The sequence below is a fragment of the Hyla sarda genome, chromosome 1, assembly GCF_029499605.1.
Source record: "Hyla sarda isolate aHylSar1 chromosome 1, aHylSar1.hap1, whole genome shotgun sequence".
Lineage (NCBI taxonomy): Eukaryota > Metazoa > Chordata > Amphibia > Anura > Hylidae > Hyla > Hyla sarda.
In genome coordinates this window covers 21,041,656-21,056,553 of record NC_079189.1, presented here as the reverse complement: position 1 = coordinate 21,056,553, position 14,898 = coordinate 21,041,656, and the positions used below count along the sequence as shown (strand labels likewise).

Here is a 14,898-nt window from a genome sequence, read left to right as displayed (position 1 = left end):
GTGTGGAGTTTTGAATTCTACATTCAAACCAGCCGGTTTGAGAGACCCCAACCTAAAAATCCATTTAAGTTCAAGTTTTTTCAACATCGCCTGTCTGTCCCCACCTCGTTTGAGTGGAGGGACATGATCGACGATGATGAACCTCAACTCTTTTTCCGTATGTCCCATAGTAGCAAAATGACTTGAGACAGGTAAATCCATTTTTTTCTTCCGTATAGTGTACCTATGTTGGTTCATGCGCGTTTTAAAATCCCATGTGGTCTCCCCCACATAGAGGAGACCACATGGGCACCAAAGCACATAAACCACATAGGAGCTAACGCATGTAAGATAGTGCCTAATAGGAAAAGACTGTCCATTTTTGGGATGTACAAAATTATTACCCTTACACATCAAACTACAGTTGACACAACATCTACAAGGGAAGCTCCCCCTATTCATAGTTGTCAAGTACCTCTGAGTGCCCACTTGTCTCTGTGATATATCCGCCTTCACCAGTTTGTCCTTTAAATTGGTCTGTCTTCTATATGACATGAGAGGGAATATATTAAGTTCAGGAATATCAAAACAACTCTGTAATATAGGCCAATGTTTCCTAATAACTCTGCCTATGGCAGTAGAGTCCTCACTGTATGTTGTAACAAAGGGAACTCTTGTCTCCTCTCTCTTCCTCCTTTCTGGTGTCCTCTCCATCTGTTTTACACAAGTTTTGTGTCTTTCTACCAACCTCCTAGGATAGCCCCTTTTAATAAAGTTACTGGCCATCCTTTCCAATGCTACCTCCGACTTCTCATCTGTGTCCGTTATCCTCCTTGCCCTCAGCATTTGGCTGAAGGGCAAGGAGTTAACCATAGGCCTGGGGTGACTACTTTCAAATTTCAACAGCATATTGCAGTCCGTGGGCTTAATATACAGATCCGTTGTTAATTAACCGCCTTCGATATTCACCAGTACATCTAAGAAGCTGACTGACCGAAAAGAATGTGTAAGAGTAAATTGGATGCTGGGAGTCACATTATTTAAATATTCTTTAAACGAGAGTAATTCAGACACTCCCCCACTCCAGATGAGGAAGATGTCGTCTATGTATCGCCACCACCCCAGGACATGCCTGAAGTGGTGCGACACATAGACGTACATCTCCTCAAAATGCGCCATATATATATTAGCGTAAGTTGGCGCAGTGTTACTCCCCATTGCGGTTCCTCTTTTCTGCAAAAAAAATTCATCATTAAATAAAAAATAGTTATTCTCCAAGACCAACCGCAATAGGGAGATAAGAAACTCAGTATCATCTGGAGAGAAATCTGCCTTTGTCAAACATCTAGTTACAGCCTCTACACCCCCATCATGTTGGATGGAGGTGTAGAGGCTCACAACATCAAAGGAGGCAATGATAACATCATTTGGCAACTGAATATCCTTAATTTTGTCCAAAAAGTCGGTAGTATCCCTAATGTATGATCTTGTATTTACAGCAAAGGGACGCAGTACTCTATCTAGAAACACCGAAATGCGTGATGTAATTGAATTAGTACCCGAAACGATAGGCCGTCCCGGGGGATCCACTAAACTCTTGTGGATCTTAGGTAGTAAATATAATAGCGGTGTTACCGGAAAGAGCACTGTCAAAAATTTCTTAGTTTCCTCATCAATGGTGCCAGCCCCCACAGCATTGTTCAGGATTATTTGTATCTTCCTCTCAATATCAAATTTGGGGTCATGTGTAAGTCTCTCATACACCAGCCTATCATTCAATTGTCTCTCAGCCTCCCTAATATACTGGGTCTTGTCCATCACCACGATCGCTCCCCCTTTATCAGCAGGTTTAATTATGCGATCGCGGTCATGGGCAAGCTCCAGTACAGAATCCAACTCCCCCCGTGTGATATTAGGATGTTTAAGGCGAGCATTTCTATTTCTCAAGATAAGAAAATCTTGTTTAACACATTGTTCAAAAGTACTGATAGCATGTGACTCAAATGGCGGATTAAAATCACTTACATTTCTCAGGCCCAATGGTTGTAACTTCAAACTGCCTGTATTACTGGAAACAAGAGTAGCATTAGAATGGGTAACAGATTGATCAATATTCGTAACCTCACTATTCTTAGTGGCAAACCACACTTTCAATTTAATACGACGTAAAAATTGACTAAAGTCCAATTCAAGTTGGAACCAGTCCGTAAGTGAGCTAGGACAAAAATGTAAACCCTTATTTAACACTTTAAGTTGGTCTGCAGAGAGTTCCTTGGAGGAAATATTCACAACGGTTTTTAATTCTTCCTCTGTCTCCCCCGTTGGGGTTTCACATCCCTGCGATTTCTGGTTCTTATACCGTCGTTTGTGTTTTCTCCCGCCCCTCCTTGGGAGTCTCCTGTAGGGCCCTGGCCTAAAAAAGTAGGAAGGTGGTCATCCTGTGGTGTGGATTGTCCATTAGCGGGATTCTTATCCTCAGTAGGTTCTCCACCTGAAAAGGATTTACCCTTTTTATTGCGTCTAAAGTTCATATAGGATGTGTTCCAATTGTATACTCTTCCCGAGTTATAATCCTGTACATCCCTGTACCATTTCCGCTTTTTGCTGGTCTCCAATTCACTCCTGTGTCTAGACAAAAAATCTTTCTGTTTGCCAATAAAGGAGTCAAAATCATTTTCAAGTAAGATCTTCCTTAAAGTGCTCTCCAATTCACACACAGTTTTCTTAGTGTTATTAACATCCTGCTGTAGAAACTCAATTTGTAACATGATAAGATCTAGGGCATATTTGTTAGTAATGGCTTCATATTTACTTCTATAGTCCATGTCATGTACATAGGCATTATCCGTAGGATGTGTCCTTAACCCTCTGGGTATCCTTTTAGCCTTAAAATATTCAACCAACATTGTCAGATGAAGTTGTAAACCCAATAGCTTCTTTGTATTAAATTCATAGTTACGCTGGACATCTATGCCCGAAGGAGTGTGTAAAAAAGTAGCGTCCTCAAAGACATTTCCTAAAATCCTGGATATATCAGTCTCAGTATATGTAAAGACACCATTATTCATATTTGAGTTGTTCCTACCAGAACTGGCAGTAGAAGAATCATGCGTAGTATCCATCTTGATCAAAGCTGGGTGCTCGCTCATAAACCGCAATCCAGTAGTAGAAGAAGAACAGCACAGCCAATGGAAGAAAAATTATCGTAGGGGGGTGCACGCAGCTCCTGGATCCTTGGTTAGGGGATCATCTTTCAAACAGAAGAAAAAATCTTGTCCACAGCACCAAAGTTCATGAAAAAATGTGTGTTTTTATTCCATAAAAGGTGTCAATACAATAGCGACGTTTCAGTCAGCTCAACCTGACCTTTCTCAAGCATCACACAACCAGTGCTAACCATATCTTTATAGAGGCACCAATTACAAATGGTACCAATAAATGTGCAAAATCAATCATTAAATAAAGTGCAAATGCATAGTGTAAAACAGTACAAAAAATATATAAACATAAGTAACAAAGTACAAAACCAAGAAAAATACATAAGTGAGACTTATACACAATATAGTGCAATAGATACATTAGGATAAACACTAATTGTGTTTAATAAGGGTTTAAGGGTTAATAAGGGTTTAAAGTGTTAAATAAGGGTTAAAATTTTTGTCCTAGCTCACTTACAGACTGGTTCCAACTTGAATTGGACTTTAGTCAATTTTTACGTCGTATTAAATTGAAAGTGTGGTTTGCCACTAAGAATAGTGAGGTTACGAATATTGATCAATCTGTTACCCATTCTAATGCTACTCTTGTTTCCAGTAATACAGGCAGTTTGAAGTTACAACCATTGGGCCTGAGAAATGTAAGTGATTTTAATCCGCCATTTGAGTCACATGCTATCAGTACTTTTGAACAATGTGTTAAACAAGATTTTCTTATCTTGAGAAATAGAAATGCTCGCCTTAAACATCCTAATATCACACGGGGGGAGTTGGATTCTGTACTGGAGCTTGCCCATGACCGCGATCGCATAATTAAACCTGCTGATAAAGGGGGAGCGATCGTGGTGATGGACAAGACCCAGTATATTAGGGAGGCTGAGAGACAATTGAACGATAGGCTGGTGTATGAGAGACTTACACATGACCCCAAATTTGATATTGAGAGGAAGATACAAATAATCCTGAACAATGCTGTGGGGGCTGGCACCATTGATGAGGAAACTAAGAAATTTTTGACAGTGCTCTTTCCGGTAACACCGCTATTATATTTACTACCTAAGATCCACAAGAGTTTAGTGGATCCCCCGGGACGGCCTATCGTTTCGGGTACTAATTCAATTACATCACGCATTTCGGTGTTTCTAGATAGAGTACTGCGTCCCTTTGCTGTAAATACAAGATCATACATTAGGGATACTACCGACTTTTTGGACAAAATTAAGGATATTCAGTTGCCAAATGATGTTATCATTGCCTCCTTTGATGTTGTGAGCCTCTACACCTCCATCCAACATGATGGGGGTGTAGAGGCTGTAACTAGATGTTTGACAAAGGCAGATTTCTCTCCAGATGATACTGAGTTTCTTATCTCCCTATTGCGGTTGGTCTTGGAGAATAACTATTTTTTATTTAATGATGAATTTTTTTTGCAGAAAAGAGGAACCGCAATGGGGAGTAACACTGCGCCAACTTACGCTAATATATATATGGCGCATTTTGAGGAGATGTACGTCTATGTGTCGCACCACTTCAGGCATGTCCTGGGGTGGTGGCGATACATAGACGACATCTTCCTCATCTGGAGTGGGGGAGTGTCTGAATTACTCTCGTTTAAAGAATATTTAAATAATGTGACTCCCAGCATCCAATTTACTCTTACACATTCTTTTCGGTCAGTCAGCTTCTTAGATGTACTGGTGAATATCGAAGGCGGTCAATTAACAACGGATCTGTATATTAAGCCCACGGACTGCAATATGCTGTTGAAATTTGAAAGTAGTCACCCCAGGCCTATGGTTAACTCCTTGCCCTTCAGCCAAATGCTGAGGGCAAGGAGGATAACGGACACAGATGAGAAGTCGGAGGTAGCATTGGAAAGGATGGCCAGTAACTTTATTAAAAGGGGCTAGCCTAGGAGGTTGGTAGAAAGACACAAAACTTGTGTAAAACAGATGGAGAGGACACCAGAAAGGAGGAAGAGAGAGGAGACAAGAGTTCCCTTTGTTACAACATACAGTGAGGACTCTACTGCCATAGGCAGAGTTATTAGGAAACATTGGCCTATATTACAGAGTTGTTTTGATATTCCTGAACTTAATATATTCTCTCTCATGTCATATAGAAGACAGACCAATTTAAAGGACAAACTGGTGAAGGCGGATATATCACAGAGACAAGTGGGCACTCAGAGGTACTTGACAACTATGAATAGGGGGAGCTTCCCTTGTAGATGTTGTGTCAACTGTAGTTTGATGTGTAAGGGTAATAATTTTGTACATCCCAAAAATGGACAGTCTTTTCCTATTAGGCACTATCTTACATGCGTTAGCTCCTATGTGGTTTATGTGCTTTGGTGCCCATGTGGTCTCCTCTATGTGGGGGAGACCACATGGGATTTTAAAACGCGCATGAACCAACATAGGTACACTATACGGAAGAAAAAAATGGATTTACCTGTCTCAAGTCATTTTGCTACTATGGGACATACGGAAAAAGAGTTGAGGTTCATCATCGTCGATCATGTCCCTCCACTCAAACGAGATGGGGACAGACAGGCGATGTTGAAAAAACTTGAACTTAAATGGATTTTTAGGTTGGGGTCTCTCAAACCGGCTGGTTTGAATGTAGAATTCAAAACTCCACACAGAGTAGTTAATCAGTAATCCTGTTCCTTTGATATCTGGATTTATCAGTACTTGGTAACTTTACATCATCAGTGCTATCGTAAAAAATATATATTCAAATTTTTTAATTTGTCTTCTCTCTTGTTTTTTAGGTGGACTTTGGGATATACTGAACACTCACCTGATGACTATAATAAATGTTATAGTTTTATTAATAAAACGTTGTATACTGACTATTTATGTGAGTTTCATGAGTCTCTTGTGTGGCGGTGTAGTGTGGCGTTGTGGTACAGCCTCCAGTCTTATTAAAAAATCCCTTATATATTTATAAAAAAAAAAATCTTTTTTATATATTTTTTATTTTCCTTTATTGCATTTTTATTTTTTTTGCTTTTTTATTTTTGCATTTTTATATTTTCTATTTTTATTTCTATGTTTTATTTTTTATCTTTGTTTATTTTTTTGGTTATTGTAAATTTTGATACTAGACTCCAGGTTGGTCCAAATGTCCTTGATTGTGTGATCTTGTGTGTGGTTTATGGACCAAGTGGGTCCTAGGGTGGCCGGCGAAACTGTGTGCTGTGACCACACACCTTCATACGATGTGTGGAGATGTGGGTCGCGTGCACACTGTGCGTTGCTAGCCTCCGAAAGCCGGATGCTGGCGATGCACATTAATGCGGACGCCCTGAGTCTGTATGGTACGATGGATGTAGGGGACTAGGACCCTATATTGCCACCTGGTAGTCGCATTGGATAGACATTTATATTTTTTTTGATTTTTTTTGATTTTTTGAGTTTGTCCTTTTGGATATAAGTGGAGGCTTGTTTCCCACACTCAAGATGGCGCAGGTTGTCTCGTGGTGATGTACGCATGCGTTAGATTTCGCTGCGCGTCGCCATGGACACCTGGACGCCATCCGCTGATTGGCCTAGATCTACTTGCCACACGAGACACTCTGAGAACGAGGCGCGCATGCGCTGTTGTCACTTCCTGATGCCGAATACTGTAATAGCGTGGATATACTTTGTCATCCGGTGAGTGTGTGTTCCCCCACCTTTTTAACCCTGTATGTCTTATTACACATGTGTGTCACTTTATTAATTAAACACAATTAGTGTTTATCCTAATGTATTTATTGCACTATATTGTGTATAAGTCTCACTTATGTATTTTTCTTGGTCTTGTACTTTGTTACTTATGTTTATATATTTTTTGTACTGTTTTACACTATGCATTTGCACTTTATTTAATGATTGATTTTGCACATTTATTGGTACCATTTGTAATTGGTGCCTCTATAAAGATATGGTTAGCACTGGTTGTGTGATGCTTGAGAAAGGTCAGGTTGAGCTGACTGAAACGTCGCTATTGTATTGACACCTTTTATGGAATAAAAACACACATTTTTTCATGAACTTTGGTGCTGTGGACAAGATTTTTTCTTCTGTTTGAAAGATGATCCCCTAACCAAGGATCCAGGAGCTGCGTGCACCCCCCTACGATAATTTTTCTTCCATTGGCTGTGCTGTTCTTCTTCTACTACTATATATATATATATATATATATATATATATATAGTAGACACCTACATAAGAGCCTATACATCAAAGAGGTAAGTAATGTGCATGATAGAAAGCACAACCAAAAACAAAGAAAAAATGATGCACAAATGGACAGCATATAGAAGAAAAGGTAACAAAATCTTTATTAAATGTATCATCAATTAAAAACAACAATACATATACATAATAAAAACAAGGCACCGAAAGAAGCTACAGATAGGTAGGCAAGGACTTGAGCTCAGCATAGAAATGATAATAAACATAAGTATGAGGTCAAAGGGCAATGGGATATAGGTATCAAATAAGATCACACCAGAATAATGCTAAACGCAAGCAAGAGGGCATGGAGGAAATAAATGTGAGAGTCAAACCTAGAGACCAAAAAAAACAAGTATGCCAGACCTTACCTACCAACCCCAACGATCGTTTCCCCTGAGGAAATATGTCACCGCTGCACTATGAATGAAAAGCATTCTACCAGCTGCATCGGCCGTTCCGATGCTGCTGATAGATATACTATTCATTCATAGCGCAGCACCGGCACATGTATATGGAAGCGCTGCGGGGGGCAGATAACGCTATATGTCTGCACCCCCCAGCGCTTCAATATACATATACCCCTGCAGCGCTAAGAATGAAAAGTACTTGTATTAGCAGCGCATAGTGTTAGGAGACATCCGCCCCCCACAGCGCTTCAATATACATATACCCCTGCAGCGCTATGAATGAAAATTACTTCTATTAGCAGCGCATAGTGTCAGGAGACATCTGCCCCCCACAGCGCTTCTATATACATATGCTGGCGCTGCGCTATGAATGAAAAAGTATTTCTATCAGCAGCATCGGACCGGTCGATGCTGCTGCTAGAATGCTTTTCATTCATAGCGCAGCGGTGACATATGAATATAGATGCTGCAAGAGTACATATACATACGCCGGCGGGGGATACATTATACTTGCGCCGGCAGGGGATACATTATACTTGCGCCAGCGGGGGATACATTATACTTGCACCAGCGGGGGATATATTATACTTGCACCAGCGGGGGATACATTATACTTGCACCAGCGGGGGATACATTATACTTGCACCAGTGGGGGATATATTATACTTGCACCAGCGGGGGATACATTATACTTGCACCAGCGGGGGATACATTATACTTGTGTCGGCGGGGGAAAATTTCTACTTGCGCCGGCGGGGGATATATTATACTTGCGCCGGCGGGGGATATATATTTCTTAATGCGCTGCAGGGGGCATATTAAAAATGCGCTGAGGCGCTAGATATATAGGCTATATGTCTGCCCCCCCGCCCCCTGCAGCGCTATATATCTTTCCCCCAAAGCGCTTTTAATATGGATATGGCCCCCTGCTACTCCCAATGTTTATTTTTAAATCTCCAGCTGAGAGCCCTGAATGACTCCTCGGTGCTGACCATTCAGGGCTCCCCACGGGGGATTCAAAAATGAAAGTTAAAACACAGTGATACATCGCAGGGTTGCGGACCATGCCGCCCGCTCCCATGCTTAATAACTTCGGATTGCATTGGGTCTCAGAAGTGAAACCCGGTGCGATCAATCCCTCAGCCCCTGTATTACAACCCCCATCATGGAGCAGACTCTGTTCCATGATGGGAGTAGTAGTAGTCCTTCAGCACTGCAGGAGTCTGCTGATGTCACCTCTTCTGAAGAATGCTAAGAAGTAATAACGGATATTGTAAACCAGGTGCAAACGGATGACATAAAGGCTCATCCGTTTGCCATAGACTACAATGTTAAAAATAACGGCCATTAATTTACCCGTTTCTTGTGACAGAAGAAAAATTAGTGCATGTCCCGTTATTTCTCCCATCACAACTAACGGCCGTTCAGGTAATAAAAAAATCTCATAGACTAGAATTGGATTGTTTAACAGCCGTTTAACAAGGGTTTTCTGACGGACGTTTGTAACGGATTAATTTTTATAGTGTGAAAGCAGCCTAAGTGTACAAGGTATGTAGTGTGTAAAGAAAATAAGTAAATTGGGAAAAATAAAGAGAATGTCCAAGGTCGAGAAAATTTGATAAATTGTGGTCCAGGAACCTACAAGATAGAAAATATACCTAATAAATAAAAAGAATGGTATACTTAATAATAAAAAATGAATTCCTAACCCAATTATAAAAAAAACAAACACTAACCAGCAATAGACACACAATCATAGGCTTAACCCCTTAAGGACCAAGGACGTACCGCTCTACTGATATAACCCCGCGTCATATCACGGCGGGCCCGGCGTCATAGTGAAGCCGGGACCCGCCTCTAATAGCGTGCAGCGCCGATCGCGGCACTGCGCGCTATTAACCCTTTAGCCGCGCGCTCAGAGTTGAGCCGCGTGGCTAAAAGCAAAAGTGAAAGTGAAAGTCCTCCCCTATTAAAAGTTTGAATCACCCCCGTTTTCCAATAAAAAAAAACACAGTGTGAATAAAAATAAATATATATATGGTATCACCGCGTCCGGAAATGTCCGAATTATAAAAATATATTGTTAATTAAACCGCTTGGTCAATGGCGTGCGCGCAAAAAAATTCCAAAGTCCAAAATAGTGCATTTTTGGTCACTTTTTATATAATTTAAAAATGAATAAAAAGCGATTAATAAGTCCTATCAATGCAAAAATGGTACCGTTAGAAACTTCAGATCACGGCGCAAAAAATGAGCCCTCATACCGCCCCATACACAGAAAAATAAAAAAGTTATAGGGGTCAGAAGATGACAATTTTAAACGTATTAATTTTCCTGCATGTAGTGTATTTTTTCCAGAAGTCCGACAAAATCAAACCTATATAAGTCGGGTATCATTTTTATCGTCTGTACCTACAGAATAAAGATAAGGTGTCATTTCTACCGAAAAATGTACTACGTAGAAACGGAAGCCCCCAAAAGTTACAAAACAGCGTTTTTTTTTTTCAATTTTGTCGCACAATGATTTTTTTTTCCATTTCACCGTAGATTTTTGGGCAAAATGACTGAAAAATAAGCCATCATATGGATTTTTAGGTGCAAAATTGAAAGAGTTATGATTTTTTAAAGGCAAGGACCAAAAAACGAAAATGCAAAAACGGAAAAAACCCCGGTCCTTAAGGGGTTAAATATGTATTTGCATTTATTTAGACACATGATATAAAATATAAAATAAACCCAATAGCAAATGTATGAAATATAAACCCAAATCATTTCAATAATATCCAAAACACCACAAACCCATACATCCAAAGCATTATGCAAAGCACTCAAAGGACACCACCCTAGAGTGGACACTGAACACCATCATCCAAGATTATCCCAATTACGCAGCGCTATAGTTTTTTTTTTTCAATCCCTAATATGTATCTAAAAAGTAGAGTAACACAAAATACATAAGATACAAGTAAGGTAAGAAATATATAAATATACTATAATACAGTATTGATCGTTGTGGATCATGACCGCACACACCTGCCAGTACAAAGCAATATATTCATAACTGTATACATGAATTTGTAATGTATCAAATATCCAATTGCTGCTTTAGTCCCTAAAGTATGCCAAAATCCCAAATATATATCACATAGTTATGCATATGTATGCACATCAAGGGCATTTCATATACATGTATGTACACATGAGGGGTATAAGATGTAAGCATAATACTGGAATAGACTATTTTCACATGAAGGGAAGTAAAAACAGACTTCCAAAATGAAAAGAAAAGGAGACCAGGATTGGTCAGAAGCCGTCCCACTTTATAGGCTGTAAAGAAGTCAACGAGCTGCTGACAAGCCCCTGAAAAGACGCACAAGATCAGTTGCCAATGTCTATTTCCATAGAAGAAAGTCCAATGCTCAGTAAAGAGACCACATGAGCTAAAATTCTGTAAATATAAGGATATTACAATAGTAATACAATGGTGGACCAAACAGTCCACCAATTTCATTTAATCCAAAATCCTTCGAGGTAGTCCATGTGAAATTATTAACCTATTAAGGACGCAGGGCATACCTGTATCAACTCAACTCAGTAGGATCAACTCAACTCAGTAGGGACTTATTAGGGTAATAGGTTGAACTTGATGGACTCTGGTCTTTTTTCAACCTTATAAACTATGTTACTATGTATGCCCTGCGCCTGGTCCCGGCATATAGCGAGGGATCACACAATGACCCCGCGTCAAACTGGGTCGGTCCCGGCGGCTAATGACAGCCGGGACCCTGGGCTAATATCGTGCGGCCCCAATTGTTGTGCCTCGCGCTATTAACTCTTTAGACGCAGCGTTCAAAGTTGATCGCCGCATCTAAAATGAAAGGAAAAGCTTCCCGGCAGCAGCCGGGCTGATCGGGACCATCGCGGTGAAATTGCGATGTCCCGATCAGCTAGAATGCGAGCGGAGGTTCCCTTACCTTCCTCCGTTGCGTCCGATCGGTGATTGATTGCTCCAAGTCTGAAATCCAGGCTTGAGCAATCGACCGCTGATGACACTGATCTTTGCCATGTCAATGCACGGCAATGATCTGTGTATGAGATCACTATGTTCAGTGTAATAGCCACTATGGGGGGGGGGGGGGCTATAACACTGCAAAAAATGAAGTGTGAAAAAAAAAGTTAATTAGGATAATTTAACCTCTTCCCTAATAAAAGTAAGAATCACCCCCCTTTTTCCATTAAAAAAAAAAGTGTAAATAAAAATAAACATATGTGGTATCACCACGCGCGGAAATGTCCAAATTATGAAAATATATAGTTAATTAAACCTCATGGTCAATGGCGTACGCACAAAAAAACTTCCAAAATCCAAAATAGTGTATTTTTGGTCACTTTTTATATCATGAAAAAATTTATAACAAGCCATCAAAAAGTCCGATCAATATAAAAATGGTACCGCTAAAAACTTCAGATCACGGTAAAAAAAAAATTAGCCCTCATACTGGCCTGCACATGGAAAAATAAAAAAGTTATAGGGGTCAAAAGATAACAATTTTAAACGTATACATTTTCGGGCATGTAGTTATGATTTTTTTTTTTTTAAGTAATACAAAATCAAACCTATATAGGTAGGGTATCATTTTAACTGTATTGACCTACTGAATAAAGCTAAGATGTAATTTTTACCGAAAAATGCACTGCGTAGAAACGGAAGCCCCCAAAATTACAAAATTGCATTTTTTCTTCAATTTTGCAACACAATTATTTTTTTTTCACTTCACCGTGGATATTTTGGTAAAATGACTAATTTCACTGCAAAGTAGAATTGGTGGCGCAAAAAATAAGCCATAATATGGAATTTTAGTTGCTAAATTGAAAGCGTTATGATATTTAGAAGGTGTTGAGGAAAAAAAATGAAAATGCAAAAATGGAAAGACCAGTTTAAAGAGTCCTTAAAGGGGTACTCCGGTGAAAACCTTTTTTTTTTTAAATCAACTGGTGGCAGAAAGTTAAACATATTTGTAAATTACTTCTATTAAAAAGTCTTAATCCTTCCTGTACTTATTAGCTGCTGAATACTACAGAGGAAATTCTTTTCTTTTTGGAATGCTCTCTGATGGCATCACGAGCACAGTTCTCTCTGCTGACGTTATTATAATAATAATAACACTTTATTTATTGTTGTCCTTAGTGGGCTTTGAACCCAAGTCCCCAGCACTGCAAGGCAGCAGTGCTGACCACTGAGCCACCATGCTGCCCTTAGCATGCATCTGCTATGCATTGTTGCTAAAATGGACAGAGATGTCAGCAGAGAGCACTGTGCTCGTGATGTCATCAGTGTTCCAAAAAGAAAAGAATTTCCCCTGTAGCATTCAGCAGCTAAGAAGTACTGGAAGGATTAAGATTTTTTTAATAGAAGTAATTTACAAATATGTTTAACTTTCTGCCACCAGTTGATTTAAAAGAAAAAAGGTTTTCACCGGAGTACCCCTTTAAGGGGTTTAGAGCATCCATACCTCCTTAACCAAACTCTTTATACTGCAACCGATGTTGTTTATATAATAAATATTATATATTATTTGATATGTGTGGATTTTGAATAGACTATTTTTACTTTATATTGATTTGAGTTTTTATAATTTTTTCTTACCATTTTTGAGTATTCTACATCTATACATTTTTTTATCATTTCTTCCTTGTTCACCACATTTAATTTATCCCCGTAATTCCATCTTGGTAATTCTAAGGACTGCCTTTCTTTTAGTTTACATATTAGTTGTTAGTACCTCTTCTAACTGACTTCGGCTGACTCTGGCTGCATGGAATATTGGCTAGTACACCTACTAACTGTATTCAAACCAAGATCAAAATTGAGAAAACATTCCAATTTCAGGGATTTAGGGATCTCTTAAAAACTGACAGCCCCCCCCCCCCCCTTTTGTAACAGTACAGAAGTCATAGAGCAGGTCAGTCCATAATAGGTTAAACATGCACAGCCTAGGAAACAGTAACAAAACACAGGGAATGAACAGATTAAGAGAACTCAGACAAGCCAAGTAAAAAATTAAGATACAAAATTAGAAAGCAAAAGAGCAGTCACAGTAACACAGTAGATCCAGAACCAGTGAAAGGAAGAACCTCTATAACAGACAATATACAAAATGTATCAAAACCTGTGTAGAGGAAGATCACTTCTTACATTTTAAAAGAGGAGAAAGGCCTGAGAAAAATTAAAGAAGCATTGATCTCCACCATTGCACCACTCTTCCTCTATACAGGATTTGATAAATATCCCCCAAATGTGTAGAGGATAGACTGAGGTTTTAATATCCAATATCGTGAATGGCATGGATGCCAAGGCTAGATGCCATTGGCTGGTCCTCCCATCTTCCACACCCCCTGAATGGCCTGAGAAGCAACAGGTGATGCCCCAGCTGAACACAGAAGAGTTTAAATTGTTGCAGGAACCAGATTCAGACACACCAATTACAACTATACTTCATCACTTAACACCCTTTACTTGCTAAGTTGAGGGTTCCCTGCCTAAAGTTCTCCTTATAAAACTTATATAAAAGGTAAATATAAATATATAAATACCAGAATGATTTGTAAATTCTTCTTCTGGACATGGGATTCAGTCATAACAGCAGATGTGATATCCTTCTCTGAGGACTTTTCTGGTTCCTGGTGGACAGAGGTCATTACACCGACCTTTAGGAATCTAAGTATAAATAAATAAAGAAATGTGAATGAATACCTGCAATTTATCGCATTTGGGGATTTAATTTTAACTCATTCGACTTTACAGTAAATCTTTACTGTGTGGGTTAACACAATTAAAAAATACCTACATTTACATAGTTTTTTAAAATACTGTACTACTTTCAAAAAAAGTTTTACTTCTTTTGGTAAAATATGTATTTGTTTTTGTTTTTATGTATACAGAGATGTATGAAGACTGATTGCTTTTTATTATTTTATTTTTTTTCTGACATATGAGGTGACTAAAAAAATCAGTTCTGGTGTTTGGTAATATTCATGTTTATGTTGTTTACTGTGCGGGATCATGAA

At 39.2% G+C, this 14,898-nt stretch overlaps 1 protein-coding gene across 1 annotated transcript in view; it reads right to left on the bottom strand.

Moving 5' to 3' along the window:
• The window catches only part of LOC130321444 (extracellular calcium-sensing receptor-like), a 214,000-nt gene extending 199,450 nt beyond the window's left edge, over positions 1 to 14,550 (bottom strand). Inside the window, exon 1 of the mRNA XM_056553038.1 lies at positions 14,425 to 14,550. The gene's annotated coding sequence lies outside the window, so the exon portion shown is untranslated. The remainder of the gene's footprint in view (positions 1 to 14,424) is intronic.
• Between the last annotated feature and the right edge of the window lie 348 nt (positions 14,551 to 14,898).